This window comes from Varanus komodoensis, unplaced genomic scaffold, assembly GCF_004798865.1.
Source record: "Varanus komodoensis strain SLA01 unplaced genomic scaffold, ASM479886v1 scaffold27, whole genome shotgun sequence".
In the NCBI taxonomy this organism is placed as follows: Eukaryota; Metazoa; Chordata; class Lepidosauria; order Squamata; family Varanidae; genus Varanus; species Varanus komodoensis.
Window position 1 is genome coordinate 10,254,307 of NW_025335701.1, and position 16,933 is coordinate 10,271,239.

The 16,933-nt window shown below is 57.0% G+C and overlaps 1 protein-coding gene across 1 annotated transcript in view; it reads left to right on the forward strand.

Moving 5' to 3' along the window:
* BCAR1 (BCAR1 scaffold protein, Cas family member) overlaps window positions 1-16,933 on the forward strand; it is a 35,380-nt gene that overhangs the window by 340 nt on the left and 18,107 nt on the right. The window lies entirely within an intron of this gene.

The window sequence follows — 16,933 nt, forward strand, 5'->3', positions numbered from 1 at the left end:
GCGTGACTTTCGAGGCAACAGGCGGGCTGCGGGGGTTGGCGGTCGTCGGGCCGCGCGGCTTCGCTGCCGTCCAGCCGGTCTGATCGCCGGTGTTCTTGGCCCGGGGGGCGGGGAGGCGGCGGCAGCGGAAGGGGCTGTGTGTGCGTTGGCGGGGGGGGGGGCGACCTCGGCGTTGGAGCCGGGCAGACGAAGGAGCCGTCGGTCGCCGTCGCTGTGCAGCCCCCGCCGCCCCTTCTGAGCTACGCGGTTGTTGCGCTCCCCCCGCGGGACGTCTCCGGCGCGGGAAGGCGAGCGCACCGCAGCGCTCTCCCGCCCTTCTCCTTCTCCTTCTCGGGGAAATGGGATGGGCCCGCCTCGGATGCAGAGGAAGGGACGCGGCGGCGAGGGGGGACAGTGGGAGCCCGGCAGGACCCTCCCCCCCCCCGGGCCGCTCGCGCCGCTCTTCCTGCCCTGGGCGGCCTCCGGGGCCCTGCGGACGGGGCTGCGTTGCCGCGGGCTGGCGGGCCGGGCTCTGGGGGCCCACGGCCAATCCAGCTGCAGGGACGAATGGAGCGCACGAAGGAGCCGGCCCCTGGGGGGAAGCAGGGGCTGCGTCGTTCCCAGGCGTGGAAAGCCTCTCCCAACCTGGAGCCCTCCAGATGCGGCTGGCTAAGGCAGGGCCTCTGCCCAGCACAACGTGCATCGGGTTTCACCCATGATAACGCGGACAGGAGCGAGTTAGCCCGTGCCTGTCCCTGCTGCGGTGCATTGAAGGGCAAGGGTGATAGTTGCGGATCAGCGTTCCTCAGCTTGCTCGCAGGTGCCCATGTCGGGCTGGCCAGGAGCCTGTGGACGCTCACGCCCGGCCAGCCGCATTGGAGTGGATTCCAGCATCCCCAGCCGGCGCAGCCGCCGTTGGAGTACACCAGACTGGAGAAGGAAAGAGCTAGAAGGGCTTCCCCAGAGTGCCTGAAGTGTACATTCTGGGGTTGACCTGAAAGTGTGTGCGTGTGGGGGGGGCGTTTTTTGGGATCTGGGAATGAAAAGAGAATCCCTTAAACCCACCAAAGCAGAGCTAAGGCAGGGCATTTGGGAATCATGGGGAATGTTCATACGGAATGAGAATTCTTAGTGTTAGCAGGAAGCGCAAGAAGCTGGACCAGCTTCCCTTCGGGGGGAATTTATAATGTTGCAGAAGGCACTGCACGGCAAGCCTGTTTCTCCTCTCTCGCAGTCCTCGAACCCAGCTGGGCGGGAGACCTGGGGTGGATCGGAGGTGCCCTGTTGTGTGCAGCCCGTAGCTAAACCTGGCATTCAGCCCCATGGGATGTGGGAGTGCCCCCTTTATAAAGGAGGAAGAGGAGGAGGCTTCCTGTGGCCGAGCAGGCCCTCACCATCGGTGGGAAGGTGCAGTTGTGTGGCAGGTGCAACGGGACTGGAAAGGTGCGGCATCGATCCTTTGTGGGCTTCCCGAGGTGGCCAGTGGGTCATGGTGAGGACCTTTGGTATGATGCAGCATCTTCCTGAACGCATGAAGGAGAAGAGTTGGAGAAACCCGCAAAGGAATGCTGCGATTCCCCCAGGTTGGCCTCGTTTGTCCTGCACATGTGCCAAAGCTTCCTGACGATCCTGCCTGGAAATCAGTTCCCGCTCCTCCGTGGCTGGGGGTCATTGCTGCCCGCTGGAGATCCAGCATGCGGAGCTGGGGGAGCGTGCGCAGGTTTGCGTGGTTCATCTCGGAGACGCTTTGCCACGTGTGTGTCTCCACTGAGAGGCTACCGTGAAAGCTCCGCTGCTTTGAATGGAGTTGGGCAAATTCATGGCAGGAAGGCCGCCAGTCCCGTTGGCCGCCTCCAGTATGCAGACTCCTGGGAACACGGGCGGCAGGGCCCGGTTGTGCTTGAGTCGTCTTGAAATATTTGCCTTGCAGCGCCCGTTGCCGTTTGCCGTTTTGTGGTGGGGCAGGCAGGATGCAGGCTGACGTGGGGCCAGGGATTGGCCGGTGGGCCTCCCATCCCGTGTACGTGTGCCCTGTTTTGGATGCCTTCCGAGCGTGGCCTCTTGCGTTGCCCCACCGTTCTGCTAAGTGCTCTGCGCCAAGTGGGAATAATGACCATTGGTCCGATGTGCCCTGGCAAACTCCACCATCCTCTTCCTCTGGAGTCAGCCCCGAGGAGAGAGACACCGAGGCAGAGCAAGCCTCCCCTTGAAGCGCGGGGGGCTTTAATAACGCTTCACCTTGGCTGGCTGCAGATTCTTCAGCTAAGGGCCCCACTTTCTGACATCACAGATGCTTGTAATATTTTGTTCATGAGTAAGGGAGAGCTTCTGTTCAAATGAGCCGTGATAATTGGCAGTGCTAGGAAACGGCTCCATTTGGCAGATGTTGCTAAAGTCGAATTTTGGCGCAGCTCTGACGGGGTCACTTTCCATCCAGCGTGAAATAGGGCATTCCCTGATCTCTGGTAATTTTATATCCCGATCCGAAACGTATTTATTGTGCATTAAGCCTTTGATTCTGGTGAATACGTGGAAGGCTGTGAACTGGCTTGCTGCAGCTCCGATGCTTATCTATATTTGGTGGCATGCAGCGGTCTGCTTGCTGAAGGAAACAAATGCTCTGATTTGTGCATTTGAAAAGCTCTGCCTGCATCAGGGTCTTGTGGGGGGGGGCTGGGAGGGGCTCCGTCCAGCCCTTGGCAGCTTGTCGTGTTTGCTTCTTGCTCGCTGGTGCCAGCGGCTCGTGAGGGCCCAGATTGAGACAAGGAAACCCACCAGCGGCCACTTGGATTCCACCTTTGTGGCTGCTCCCTCTGCCCAGCCGCAGGAGTAGAGTCTGGCATTTACTGGCCAGGAGGTGGGGGCTTCGGTGGGCCATGGGGAGGGGCAGGTTGCGGGGAGAAAAGCAATGTTCGGACAGGTTGCAAAGTTAGGAGGGCTAGCAGAACCGAGGATCACCTAGGCCAGCCTCCCCCAAGATGTGCCTTCCAGGCTTGTTCTGCCACAACCCCTGGCACTGCTATCCAGCTGAGAATGCTTGGTGTTGTAGTCCAACCCAACTGGCGGGCAGCAGAACAGTGTCTTGCACTATACTGGTTGATCGATTGGATTTCTACCCTGCCCCATTAGCCACACGACTCCCTGCACTGGAATGGACTGTAACACAGAAACATGGAAACAGAGCGAGCCAGAAGGGGCCTCTGGGCCATCTAGTCTGACCCCCGGCTCCGGCCGGCTCCGCTCACGACACGCCCACCCTGTAACCCTCCACCCGAAGAAGTTTGTCTTATTCAGACTTCTGCAGGCTAGTTGCTTCCCCGGATAATCTCCAGTGAGTGAGATCGTTTTAGGCCACAACCCTAAGAGATAGGCCTGCCACTATGTTGGCTGGGAAATGCTACAGGTCGCAGAGCTTTTTTCTGTCTAAACAGGCGTAGGATTTCAGCCTTAACCGGATGAGATACCAGCTGGTGGAAACTTCCACATGGCCGCCTGGAAGCGAGGAAAAGAGCTCCCTTGTGGTGTTGGCTGCTGAGGCCCCTGGGGGGGGGGGGGGGTCCAGGGCAGAGGGCTCAGGTGGATTTTCCTTCTAGGTGCTGCTTTGGAAGGGTGCAGGTGTTTGGCAGAGCTTTGTGCCAGGTCTCTCAGAGGCCTTGCCCTGGACCAGTTCTTGCCTCCCCTCTTGTACTTCCCTGTCCATTGTGCCAGTTCACAAGGATAAGGAAATTCTAAAATCCAGAACTTTGCGGGATCAACCCAGAGGTCATACAATGTGCAAGCTTCTGCAATGCACAGATCTCTTTCTCAGGTAAAACATTCCAAAGCAGCAAGGGAGAACACGGAGGGGAAAAGATCTCTGCTGTGGTAGTGAAGTCACATTTCCTGCATGTTTAGCTTTCCAAGATGGAATTGGGGGAGCTGGCTGCGCAGACACTCATTTTCGGCTCTGCGGGTCATGTGCTGGTTATGGGTCGGACCTGTAAGGTGCCCCTCTGATTGTTGCCAAGTGGAATGGGGGAAATACTGGATCCTGCATTTTGGAAATACAGAATCTGGCTCTTACTCATCCTGGCCGAAGCACACCAGCTGCCTCTAGCAGGGGCCCAAAGAGAGAAATAGGCAGTGTGTATCAACAAAGCAGGAAACAATTTTAGATGTGGTGCAAGCACTGAATGGGCTTTTACACCCTGTTTTCCAAGCTGGCTCTTTGTTCCATGTTTTTGGCTTGGAAGGTTCATTTCCTGACCGGATGCCTGTGTCCGGAAAAAGCTGTTTGTGCTGTATTTGGTGACGGTTAGCTTGATGCCTCGGTGTGTGTGGAATCAGGTGGGACGCCAGGGACGTCCCAGCTGTGTCCCCCCTCCCCAGCCGTGCTGATCCAAAACAGACCACTTGAAAAGGTTGCCGTTCCCGCAGAGTCCCCTTCCTCCGATACCCTTCTGTGGTCATGGAAGGTTGCTTGACAGACCATTTGTCACCGGGAATTCCCCAGTCTGACAGCCACCATTTCCAGCCCTCGTGTCATTTATGGTTTTTGTCTGGGCTTTTGATTCACACTGCGCTTTGCAATCCGAAATACGATTACTTGTGCAATGGGCCAAGTTTGCCAGTTCATAGAGGAACTTCTAGGAACAGCGAGTTTCTCTGAAGTTGCTCAGCAAAAACCTTTGGGGATGCCGAGCGTGAAAAATGTTTGCTTCAGGTTGGTGATCTACAGACACAGTGGCTCAAGCGGCTGCGCGGACTGAGGCCAAGATCCTTAGCACACATGTGCCAGGTGGGCACACGACTTGAACCCAGCACCAAACTGTTGTCAGATGGTGATTTGTCATTGGGTCATTGCCAGTTGTTACATGCAAACCCCTGCACTGTGGGTTAACTATGGTTTGTTAACAGTGACTATCCTAAAGTCTGCAGCTCAATAAACCATGGCACCAGGTGGTTCCTGGTGCAAAAAAGTAGCAAAACCATTATGCAGGGTTTCCATGTAACCACAACCCACGAGCCAAGAGCAGATCACGCTTCAGCCAGGTTGGTGCCTGTGTGCTAAGAACTACCTTGCCGGATCACCCAGAGGTGCGTCTCGCCGTCTCTGCATTGTCTCTGGGGTCAAGCGGAGAAAGCGCGCACTCACTGCTTCAGCTCGGCTGCTCTGACATGCCTGAGTGTACTTCCTCCACCGCTGCATCTGGGATGGCTTGGCTGGGCTTAGCCGCTGCGGGGGGAGAGGGGCCAGCCTGGAGCCCCGCATGGTCCTCGGTGGCAGCTCTTCGGTGAGGTCATATCAAGGACGACCCGTGCCGTGTGGAGGGGTCTCCTTGGCAGGACCCAGGCTTGGGTCCTGGATCCCTGAAGGGGCGCCTTCGCCGCGTGTGCCCCCCGCCCCTGGAGATCCGAGGCAGAGGCCCTCCTCCTCGTCCTTGAAAGAGGTCAAGAGGGTGCCTACCCGGAGGAGGGCCTTCTCTGCGGTGGCACCCCGACTGTGGAATGCGCTCCCCAGAGAGGTTTGCCTGGCGCCAGCACTTCTTTTCTTTCGGTGTCGGGCAAAACCCTTTTTCTTCTCCCAGTGTTTTAATTGTTAAATTGTTTTAATCGTGGTTTACACCAAACATTGGGATGCTACGCTACTCTTTTACTTCTGTTTTCTATTTTATTAATGTTGTGTAAACCGTCCCGAGGGGTCTGTGATGGATGGTAAAGAAAAGTTTTAAAGAGGGAGAGGGAGAGGCAGGCAGGCAGGCAAGGGAGGATGGCATTATGGGACTGTGGCGGAGTGGCCAGTGGGGCTGGGAAAACTGGCCTTCCCGAGGGGCCGTGCCTCATTGGCGCTCAGGCTGCTCTCTAGTCACTTTCCCCACTGCCAGGAACAATGACGGGGCTACTGGAGAGGCAGGCAGGCTGTCCCCTGGGGAGGGCAGAGTGCATTTCGCTCCCAGCCTGGCACCCTCCAGATGCTCTGTGTGAGGACCCCAGCGCTGCTGATCCTCGGCTGTGCCGGCCGGGGCCGAAGTCCAAAACAGGCGGACTGAGTCCAGAATCTGCGTTCCGCAAGAGGAGGACCTCCGTTTGCAGGCGGCAGCCTGGCCTAGTTTCGGGGGACGCCCGTCCCTGCCACACCTGGCACTCCGAGCAGCATCTTCCGGGGTCTGGGAAAGCAGGGCAGGGAAGTGCGGCACTTCCAGAGCAGTTGCTTCGGTGGAAACGGATCCAGCCCCAGCCGGGGGGGTGGGTTGCACTCTGGAGCCACGTACAGGGGAGGGGCGAAGCCAGCTGCGCGTGGCCCCCTCCCTGGGGAACCACCCTCTGGGCCTTGTGCTCACTGGGGCTGCCAGCGCCCCCTCACCCCCGCAGCAGGAGCAGTTGGCCGGGCAGCGCCGCCCTGCAGAGCCTGGTTAATGATTCACCGGCAGCCTCTAGCCCAGGGCACTGGCAGCTGCCTCCCCACGGAGGGCCTGGGAGGGCCAGCCCAGGTGCAGCTGGGGGGGGGGGGGAGTTGCAGGGCAGAGGGGGATGAATCACCCCCCCCCAGTGTTTCAGCATCCTGGCAGGGAGGGGCAGCCCCCAAGGGGAGCCGGAACAGCAACGGGGAGGATCCACGCCCTGCCGCCTGGCTCGCTGTCCCACCTGGCAGGTTGGTTTTGCAGGTCAGGTGGGAAGGTAGGCTAGAAGCCTGCCGGGCCTGTTTGCCTGGGAGCAAAAAAAGGGAGGTGCAGCACGCTTCCCCAGTCCGCCCGCCACTGGTTGTGCTGGACTGCAGCTCCCATCCTCCCCAGCCAAGTCGGGGAAAGGCAGCACGACCTCTCCCCAAACCTTTCCAAGCCTCTCAGGCACAATGGCTCATCTCTGTCCCTTGCTTCAAAGATCCGCAGCGTGAGTGGCACAGAGCCGCTTTCTTGGGGCCCGAAGCTGCCCGGACTTTCAGCCCTGTGGCGCAGGCAGTGGTGGTGGTGGTGAGGACTGGGGTGGCAGGCGCCCTCTTTGCATGCTCAGAGGATCTCGATCTGCCCAGCAAGCTGGGGGAGGGCATGAAGAGGAAGAGGGGGGGCAAGAGCAACGGCTGCCCATGGCGGTGAGAAGCTCCTCTCACCAGGTGGCCGTTGGTTCATCCCTTTCCTGCGTCCTCAAGCCCCGCATTTCTGTTAGGGCTTAGAACGCTGGTCTACCTTACAGGGTGGTCACTTCAATTAAAGGTCCTCCCAAGATGCAACAAGATTGTGGATGTGAAGCACTCGGAACACCTGAGACCGGCGCGCCGTGTTTGTTTCGCGGCGGCTCTGGCCCGGGCGCCTCGGGCCATCGAGAGGCGCTGCAGGTGCCGCCCAGTGGTCTGTGGGCCACCTTTGGCCAATGGGCAGGAGGTTTTCGACCATCCGCAGTGGGGCTTGGGCCAGTTGCCTTGCAAGGCTCACGGCTGTCCAGGAGGCCGAAATTCGGATGTCCTTGTGCCAGTCTTCTTTTTCGTTAGGGTTGTGATTGTTTTCATTTCTATACAGCTCTACAGCAAAAGTACTCCGCGTGGCATAAAACAATACAGAAAAGCGGAACAATAAAAAACAATAATACGAAATGCAAATATCAGAATATCAGAGCAGTGTCAAAAATGGATTTCGAACAGCTAAAACATGCAGTAAAATGACCTTGCCAAAAATGATTTCCCGGGGAGTAAGGTTAATCTTTACGGTCCTCACCATTAAGGGTAATCTTAAACTGGGGGCAAGAAGAGGACAGATTTGGCGCTAGGCGGGCCGCAGGCTGTTCCTCAGGTGGGGGCCGCCCCAGAGCAGGCCGCCCCCTTCCAGCCTCCCTTGGGGGTGGCGCTTGGACAGAGCATGGTGTTCCTTCTTGCAAGCGGCCTTGCGGGTTGCGTTGGGCCTCGGTGGCACCACGCTGGCTGCCCACGGCAGGGCTTGCAGCTGTCCTGCTCTGCGTCCAAATGCAAAATCAGGTGAAGTGTGAAGCAGGGCGGGAGTCGAGTAGGGAGGGCGGAACTGCGGGAGAGCTTTGGAGGGCTGGGCCGGGCTGGCCGTTTTCATGACTCCAGGCGCAAGATGGGGAACGCCGCCTGTCAGGCTCCGAGCAAGTCTCGACAGGAAGCGAGCTGCTGGCGTTGCTTGCAGGTTGGGTCAGATGCGGCGCAGGCTGGCTCGAACGTGCTTCTCGCACGGGCCTTGGCAAGCGTCGCTGGCTCGGCTGGAGCCCGCCTCTCTTCTGAGCTGGCACGGTGGCTGTTGGGTCATTTGGAAAGGCAAAGCCTTTGCAGTGGTGGGGAAGGTTCGGGGCCGCCAGGTGGTGCTCCGCGTAGCCGGAAAGCTGCATCCTGGTTGTGTTCTCTCTGACATTTCAGTGCCCCGGGGGAGGCCTTTCCACCCGCATCGGGCAGCAAAATGTCTCTGTCCGCTGCTGCTGAGTGCTCTCTGGGTCGCTGCGAGTCCTTGACATTTTCCAGTAGTGGTGTGTTTTATTAGTTTTGGCCCTGCAGTGAGGTCATGCCTCTTTTGCTCTGATTCTGTATTTTTTGCTGCGCTGCCAATATGTTTTTACTGTCGATTCTTATCTGCCTGGTGCCGATGGTGCTGTCAATTGCAAAATGCCTAGCAAAACTTACTGGAGCGGGCCTTGAATGCTTCAGATAGATAGATAGATAGATAGATAAGTGCGGGGACTTGTGTCTTTCACTGGGACGGAGAGGAGCTGCTCGAGTCTGGCTGACGGAGAGGGCCCGCTAGGTTTCCCACTCGCTGCTGGCCTTCCCTGTGTAGGCGCAGGATGAGTGCTGCAGGCCGGGGCTGAGGAATGGCTTACACAGCACTGCAGTCGTGTTTGGGCAGGCCGTTCAGAAAGCAGAGCGAGAGGCGGAAGACAAGCGCATGGCGCATGTCGTTTCGGGGCCCTGCTTGGCTGAGGCAGGCTCAGTCTCGGGGAGGACCGCGTGGCGAATCCGCTCAGCCAAGGTGCGGCTGAAGCCAAGCTGCCCCGCAGCCCGAGCGCCAGGAGCCGGCCCAGAGTCCAGGGTGTGCGGCATGAGCAAGCAGAGGGGCAAAGCCTTGGAGGCTGAATGAAAGAAGTTGCTGCCGCAGTCGGTGTCTTCCAAGGGAAAGCTAAACTGGCCAGGTCGCTCTGTGGCAAGCAGTTCATCCTGGCTTCCATCTTGCTCTCAAGGAGCCCGGTGCTCCCAAAGAGGCTGGCTGTTTTGTGGCAGATCTCTCTTCTGGTGCCAGATCGCCTCCTGGAGCTGGTGCGCTCTGCAGCCAGGCGGACGCTCTGCCTCTTCCTCTCACCCCCAGGTGGGCTGCCACCCTTGGAAGCCCATTTGGATGGCCTTCGTCTTCTTGGCAGCCAAAAGCCACTGCAGTTTCAGGTAGTCCTACAGGTCCGTTACCCCTTCAGTGTCGGGGATCTTACCCAGTGGGCCAGGCCAGGCATTTGTTGGCCGCTGTGGACTGCAGCGGCCCAGCGCATTCCTCAGCCTGCCATGGATCTCGACACCATGCAGTTCTCCGGTGGTCTTTGTTTCCATTGCTTATTATTTTGCCTTTTGTGCTCTCCTCTGTGTTCTGCCCTCTTCATCATCCTATCAGTTCAGATGCACCAGCGAGGGTTGCGAAGACCTGCCGCAATCGGCTCTCTTGTGTTCGCTGGGCTCCTTTCGCACACAGCCGAATCAAGATGCAGCCTGCAAATGCCCAAGGGTGCGAATAACGCGATGCACAATCCTTTCCACAAAGTGCGTACAGCCCACAAGTCGTGTGTGGAAGAAGCGCATGCGGAGGCGGGTGGTACGTGCGCTAACTGGCCTCGCACACTCACTTGGATGGGCTTCCTGCTGGTGCGAGGCAGACGGGGGGCTGAGGCAAGGAAATCGGAGGGCTTCCACCCCCAAATGGGATTATTCCCACATCGCTTGCCTCAGCTGAAGCCCACACGCCTGTGTCGCTCTGTTTGCATCTGCCCGTTCCTGTGCACACCTCTTTTCTTCCCAAACTTAACTCGATTTTAACCCTTTTAAAAAAACGGTTGCCCTTCCTCCGGGGAATCCACTCAGTTCTTCTGCTCTGTCGGCCCTCCTCTGAGGTCCCCTTTCCCACCGCCAGGAAGCTCCTTGTTGGGAGTGGCTCCAAATATTTAGAATAACCCCCTGAAAGCAGTTCCCTCCTTGTCACTGAGCAGCAGAGGCTTGTTTTGGGAAGCCCTTCCTGGGCACTGTGCTTCCCAGAGCTGGCTTCTCTGCAGCTGTTTTTGAGAAGGGTGGATAACTGTGGGCCTTTATTAATTAATTAATTGATTGATTAAAACATTCCTATGCCGCCCCATTCGCCGAAGCCTCGGGGCAGCTCACAACATAAATTAAAATACAAAAGATAAAAATATAAAATAAGTCGCCCTGGCATAAAATAAGTCGCCCTTTCCAATGTTTTGGCCTACAAGGCCCAGCAGCCATCATAAGCCCTGGCAGGGGATGATGGGCCCTCTAGTCCAAAACATCTGTGGAGCACCATTGCTCATCCCTGTTCCGTATTCTTTCATTGTAGTGCATCCTTCCTGATTCTGCTCGTCAGGGAGAGGTTAGAAAGATGGGGTGTGCTTCGACGTGATGGGGCACAGGGAAGAAAGAGCAGCTTCCAGCCCCTCGTTCGATGCGTGATGCTCTCGGCCCAGCCCCCCCGCCCCCCGCGTGCGACTGTGCAAGATCATCCGGGACCGTTCCCTCGGGCCTGCCCCTGCTCCGGCGAGTCCGGCGAGGCTGCCGGTTTCTGTCCACGCAGCACGGCCCGCTTCAGAGTCGCAGGTCCTTTGCGTGGCACGCACGGCAGGTGCCAAGAGCAGTGACCCAGTTGCCAGGAGATGCTGGCCAGGGGAAGCGTGCCACCTTCGACCCATGCCCGGCACTGCCCCTGCATCCGGCCTCGCTGAGGCCGGGGGTCCAAGCCAGCCACGCGCCGTGCGGCCGAGGGCTGCGTCTTCTCCGGCTTGCGTGGAAGGGCCGTCGGCTCTGCCCCACTCCGCCATGAGGAATGGGGGGGCCTTTTCTCGGGGCTGGCTTGCGCCACCTCTGCGGGGCACATGCGCACCACTGTCCCTGTGGTTCTCCCAGGGGGTTAGTCACGGGGCAGCTAGCGGCGTGCAGAAGCTGAAGGGGCAGCCACAGGGCCCCGACGAAGGGAGAAGGCGGTGATGGGAGCTCTCCGCCTGTCCATTCCACACACACACACACACACACACACACGATGACTGCATTTCCCTTCCCAGGCAGCTCTTCCTCCTTCCCCTCCAGAGCCCTGTCAGAGCGCAGCAGCATCTCCTGTGACGCTGCGAGGTGAGCGAGTGCTCAGCTCTGCCGTCTCGTTTTCTGGGTCACCGAGACAAATCCCACCGGCAAACGCGGTCCCAGCAGTTGTCAGCTCCCGGGTGGTCGGGGAAAAGAGGAAGCCAGCGTCACACTCTGCCCGCTCCGTGTGGCTGATTTTGCTGGAGCAGCGAAGATGGTACAGTCCTGCAGCGGTATGCTGGACTGTACCGCTTTATTGTTTAATGTTGACATTCCTAACACAGACTGAAGGTGCCTCGCAGAGCGGTGTCAAGGTGCCTCGCAGAGATTTCAGAAGAGCAAAACGTGGCCAGCTATTCCACACACCGCAGCAAGCGCTGTCAAGCACAGCAGCCGTTCGTCATCCTTTGGCTGCCTTCCCGGATGCTGAGGGAGGGGAGACTGGTCACAATTCCAGTGGGAACATGTCCCCAAGCTTGGGAGCAACACCGGAGAAGCACTTTTTTGCCTGCCGAACCAGCAAGCTTCTGCAGAAAAGGTCCGTTTCCTACCTCAGCAGACTTCAACAGGAGAACAGTTTCAAGCTCCCTGGTGGAGCAATACATCCAAACCCCCCAGAAAAACCACAAGCAGAAAATCAGTGCCATGGGACACAGCCCCTTCTCCCCAGCTTTTAGTGGAGTCTGCCCACACGGTAGCGCCGTGTGAGTCACCGTTGGCCACGTTCCCCGATGAAAGAGATGGACCTGGAACAGTGACTCATGCAGAGTTGTAACACGCAGCCTCCACTAATTTTTCTCAGCTCTTGTTGTCCAATGCAGGGTCACAGAAACATTGCCTCCCTGTCCCCAGCAACAGTGACGTGGGGCAGATTTTCCAGTGCTCAGCTTTTCCCGCAGAATATTTTCCATTGCCTAAGTTCATCACTCACGAAAGGACTCCATTCACAAACACAACATCAGGCGAATTTGGCCGCTTCAAAGTTGTGATATCGTTGGGTGTTTCTCCGTGGCAAGAATGTGAGCAAATAGAAATATATCTTTAGAAATACAGGCATGTCTCAGAGTGAAATAGAACTAAAACCCGGTGAAAATGAAGCTGCTCCAGCAACCCCGGAGGAAGAGAGCCCGACCCCGTCTAAGAAACGACGGGCACAGGCTGGAAGCTTGAACATCCCTGGGAAGCCAATCCTGAGCTTACTCACGAGAAGCAGGCAGGGCGAGTGCTTTGCACGCAGAAGTTCCCAAGTTCATGCCCAGTGATCCCAGAACGGCCTGGGAATCACGAGGGGCTCTGGAATAAGTGTCAGCATGCCGGAGTAAATTTAGCCAAACTTTGCAAGGCCTTTTTGAGGAGAGCTCAGAGTTTTTTGCCCCTGCGAAGGCGAGCAGGGCATGGCTTCATTAGCCCGTTGGTCCATCTACTTCGATATGGCCTTGCGTTTGTTGTACGTGTGTCTCACCTGGAATCTTTCCCAGCCCTGCTGGGAGTTACCAACTGTTAATCAGTTGCAGGTTGAGGGCGCGTGATGATTGGCAAAGCATCCCAGGACCTTTTCCTGGGTCCTAGTCTGCCCACTACTCTTGTCTCGGAGCACTTTGCCAGAGCGTTTGCAATGCCCAAGGAGTCCGGGACACGGGGTTGTCAGTGACAAGGTTGGTTTAGAAATGGTTCCACCGAGCTGGGGAGGGTGGAAGCCACACCTCATCCCATCTGTTTCGCCCTTTCCACTTGCCCTACGGTGCTGGCATCTTTCATCCTGGGCTAAAGTCCTGCGAAGTCCCTCCAGCCTCTCCGCTGTTTACAAGATCGGGGGACGGAAGCTGGGGTGGGGGAGGCGTGCTGGGCAGAGGCAGCAGCGGCCCAAATCGCTCCTGGCAGCATCGGCAGCCTTTATCTCGCGTACTCAGAAGTGGCTGCGCAGAGACTAAGCGTAGCCTTTGCATGACCCTCTGCTGGCTATCGCAGGCCGTGGCTGGCACGCCCTTGGCATTCCCGGGCTGTGTGGCCGCCCACTGGGGAAAGGGTGTCCCTGGAGCAAGCGTGATGACCTGGAGAGGCTCTCAGCGTCCACATTCTGGTGATGGGCAGGTTCGAGGCCAACGGAGGAGGGCAAGGGCCACACAGACACACCTTGGTTGGCGCATCCACCTCTTAGGACGGGAGGAACCATGGGACAGCCAGGAAACCGCTGGGGAAGGGGGAACGGCCTTCGGGGGCTCGGCAGTCCCTGCACTGTTGCTTCTCTGCGAGGTGGAGCGAAGGTGGACTGCAGGGGGAGAGGCAGAGGGAGCACCACCGAATCCATCCTTAGCAGCCCCCGGATGTTTTCTGCTGCTGCAGAGCGGGGAGAGCACGCGGAGTCCGCCTCTCAGGCATCCGTGCGCCCCTGCAGCTTGCCCTGGCCAGACGTAGCTTTGCAGAGGAGGGGGCATGCCCAGGGTTTCAAAAGATCACGGTGCAACCGGATGTGTGGTTGTGAGCTTGTGAAACACTGGGCTCTTTAAGTGTGTGAGCGAGTGTGTGACTGCAGGACTCTGGTTCCTGGAGGCTCTGAGGAAAGGCTACAGATGAGTTCGTGGGGGCAGAGCCTCTGGGTTTCCAGCAAAGTGTTCAGTGGGCCTTTGCCAGCGTTGAAGATCATGCACGGAGAAAGAAGCCGAATAACGGGACATGCGTGTGCTTGTTTTGGGAAGAGGGTGCAAGGCAGAGGTGGCCGACTCGTGACCCTCCGTGTGTTTTGGTCCACAGCTCAGAAAGTCCCTTGCCGCTGGCTCTGCCGTCTAGGGCCGTAGGGGCTATAGGCAGCAACCGCGGGGCCTCAAGAAGCCCACTCTGGCTAACGGAGTGCTGTGATACGTTTCCTTCCTTGCTCTAGGGAGGCTGCGGCTGGATTAGAATTGCAGGATGCATTCGACCCTTCCCCACTCCGGTGCCCTCCAGAGGTTCAACTCCCATCCGCCCCAGCCAGCATGGCCACTGGCCAGGGATCTTAGGAGGCATTGCCCAAAACGTTGGGGGGCATCAGGTTGGGGAAGGCTGGCAAAATGGCCCATTGCTGTCTGGTGGGTGACTAAGCTTATGCTTGGGCTCTTGCTCCAAAGGGCCTAATTCAGTCCGGAATATAAAAACTGCAGAGCAGGTATCGGCGCGTTTTCTCCCTTGTGGGTGATATCTAGTTTTAGGCTTTCTTGGCATCGACCGGCTGAATGAAGTGGCCCATAAGTTAGCGAAGATGAGATTACAGCCACGGGTGTCTAGGTCGTTTTGCAAATGCTAGGCACTTGTTGCCAAGCAGGGCTCCTGCTTCGAGGCGGACGCGGTTTGCCCCAGCCGCATTGCACCGAGAGGTTTCCTTTCCATGGGGGCAATTCTCAGCATGGGACTCTCCTTTCTCAGCCCCTGCACGCTCTCCTGTGCATTCTCCTGAATCCACGGGTGGAAATGCTTCCTGGTGCTGACAGGAGCGTCCTGGGGAACCGTCTCCTCCTCTTTGCAAGGAGAGGTTTGCAGCTGCTCATGGACCCAGCTGGGGCCTGCACTTTTTTTTTAATGCCCTCCGTGGGCCGTTCACAGACATGCGCACCTGTCATGCCCGGTGTGGGGGACGGGGCTGGAAAGACGGGGCCCGGCCAGCCTTCCCTCTAGCATATCTGGAGGGTGTCAGGTTGGAGGAGGCAGGCTGAGCTAGACTGCAGAAGTGGCCTTTGAGGCCTGTTGGGGAGGTGATCCAGCAGGAAATGAGGATCCTGTTCAAACGGGATTTATAGAAGTGACTCATTCTGCTTTTGAGTAATTTCCCCCACCCCTTGGACAATTCACAGATGACTTAAAAAGTCATTGCGTGAACACAGAGTGTTATGTTGTAATCAAAGCCCTATCTGAGAAAATGGACAGTTCTGGGCTTCCATAGTACTTACCTTTCTTGTTTTTTAAGTTGCATTAATTGCACAAAGAGAAATGCATTTAGGTTCTTTGTTTAGCCTGCAAAAGGCCTTTGCAGGGAACGTGAAAAAGAGAAGTGGGTCTTTCTTCCCCGTGTCCTTTGCATCTCGGCTACTCCTCCGAGGGAGCTGCCTGGGCTTTTCCATCCTGTGCAGGGGTAGGCAGTTATGAGTCAGCAGATGCTATGAATGGGTATGCCGTTCGTGTGCATGCCCCCAGCGCACGGGACGCTGTGTGACCGGCGTGCACTTTGCGTGCAGAACGTCCCGGGGTTGATGCCCCCACTTGAGAGCATCTCTGGGAGCAGGGCTGGGTCGCTGCCTCGCTCTTCACGGCCTCAGCACCACCAGGGCCGGAGTCCAAACCCAAGCCACTGGGAAGCAAGAGGAGGGATTTGGATTCTCGGCAGCCCCCCCAGGTTTTCAGACGTCCGGAGTTGTTTGCATGAAGGAAAATTCCCCAAACATTTCTCCGTAAGGGCCAAGCGTGCTCCACAAAGATGAGGATAATATTGGTACTGATATTAATAACAGCAATAAAAAGAAACAATAAAACAGCGTTGTTGGAATCAAATTCTCAGGTGCCCAGCTCCTGAGAATTTAGGACACAGAATGCTAATATCAAAGCCTCAAGCAAAGGTCCCTGGGGTGGCAGCCAGAGCAGTTCCTGGAGCAGGGGAGTGACGGTGTGGATGATGGACATGCCAGGTAGGGCTCGGGGGTGTGCCCAGATTGTGTTTGAATATCACAATCTGCCCGCTGTTATCAAGCCAGCGAGGGAGGAGTCGTTGCACAAAGCTTGCTGGCCCAGCACCTCCCTTTCCATCGGGCTTCTAAATCGAGGATTTTAGTCCTCAGGGGTTTTCCTGGGATGTTATTTTGCAGGGAGCCTTTTCTGTGCGTGCCCCGTGCTCTGGCGCACACGGCAAAGCAGGCCGCCGCGATCCGCATGGCTTCACGTCTTGCATTTGTTCCTGTGCGGATTTATGATGTGGCACCGTATGGCCCTGTGGCTCCAAGGCCACAGGCGGGTTTTCGCTTGCCAAAGAAAGGCATGCGCTGTGGGTATTAGTTTTACACTTTTGAGCTTACAAATCAGCAAGGTATTAAAAATGGGGGAGGGAAAGGTGAATTACATTTCAAACAGCATTTTTGGGCATGACCTTTATTATGTAACTTCCCTGTCGTGTACATAGAATTTTATAGGGAGTCCAGATTAGAAATGGGAAGGGAAGGGGGTAGGAAGTGGACAATCTGAGTGGGAGGAACCCTGGTTTTGCTGTTCGTTTGCAATTTTTCCAAGAATCCCGGGGGGAAAGTATGCCTTAAAAAAAAAAAAACTTTCTTCCCTGGCCCCATTTTTTCCCAGGCCTTCACATCTCTGGCCTACATGTTGTCATTTCCCATCTGGATCCCTCCTGTCTTTTCCCACATCTGCTTCTCATTCCCTTTTTTAACCACTGAAAATCCACTAAGGACCAGCAGAACCTTTGCGCATTGCTCCTCGATTGGCCGCATTGGGAATCCTGTCTGGAAGGCTTCTGAAAATGTAAAAGGCCCAGCATTTCCCTGTGGATTCTTAACCACAAATGGCGTTTTATGTCAGCCGTCCGCAACCTGGTGCCCCTGCCAGATATACTGAAGTGAAAGTCTCCGCCTGCCTCAACATGAAATGAACCTTGGTTTTCCCACACTGGAAAAAAAAGGATGCACGTTTCATTAAAGAGTTCTCTGCCGATTAACT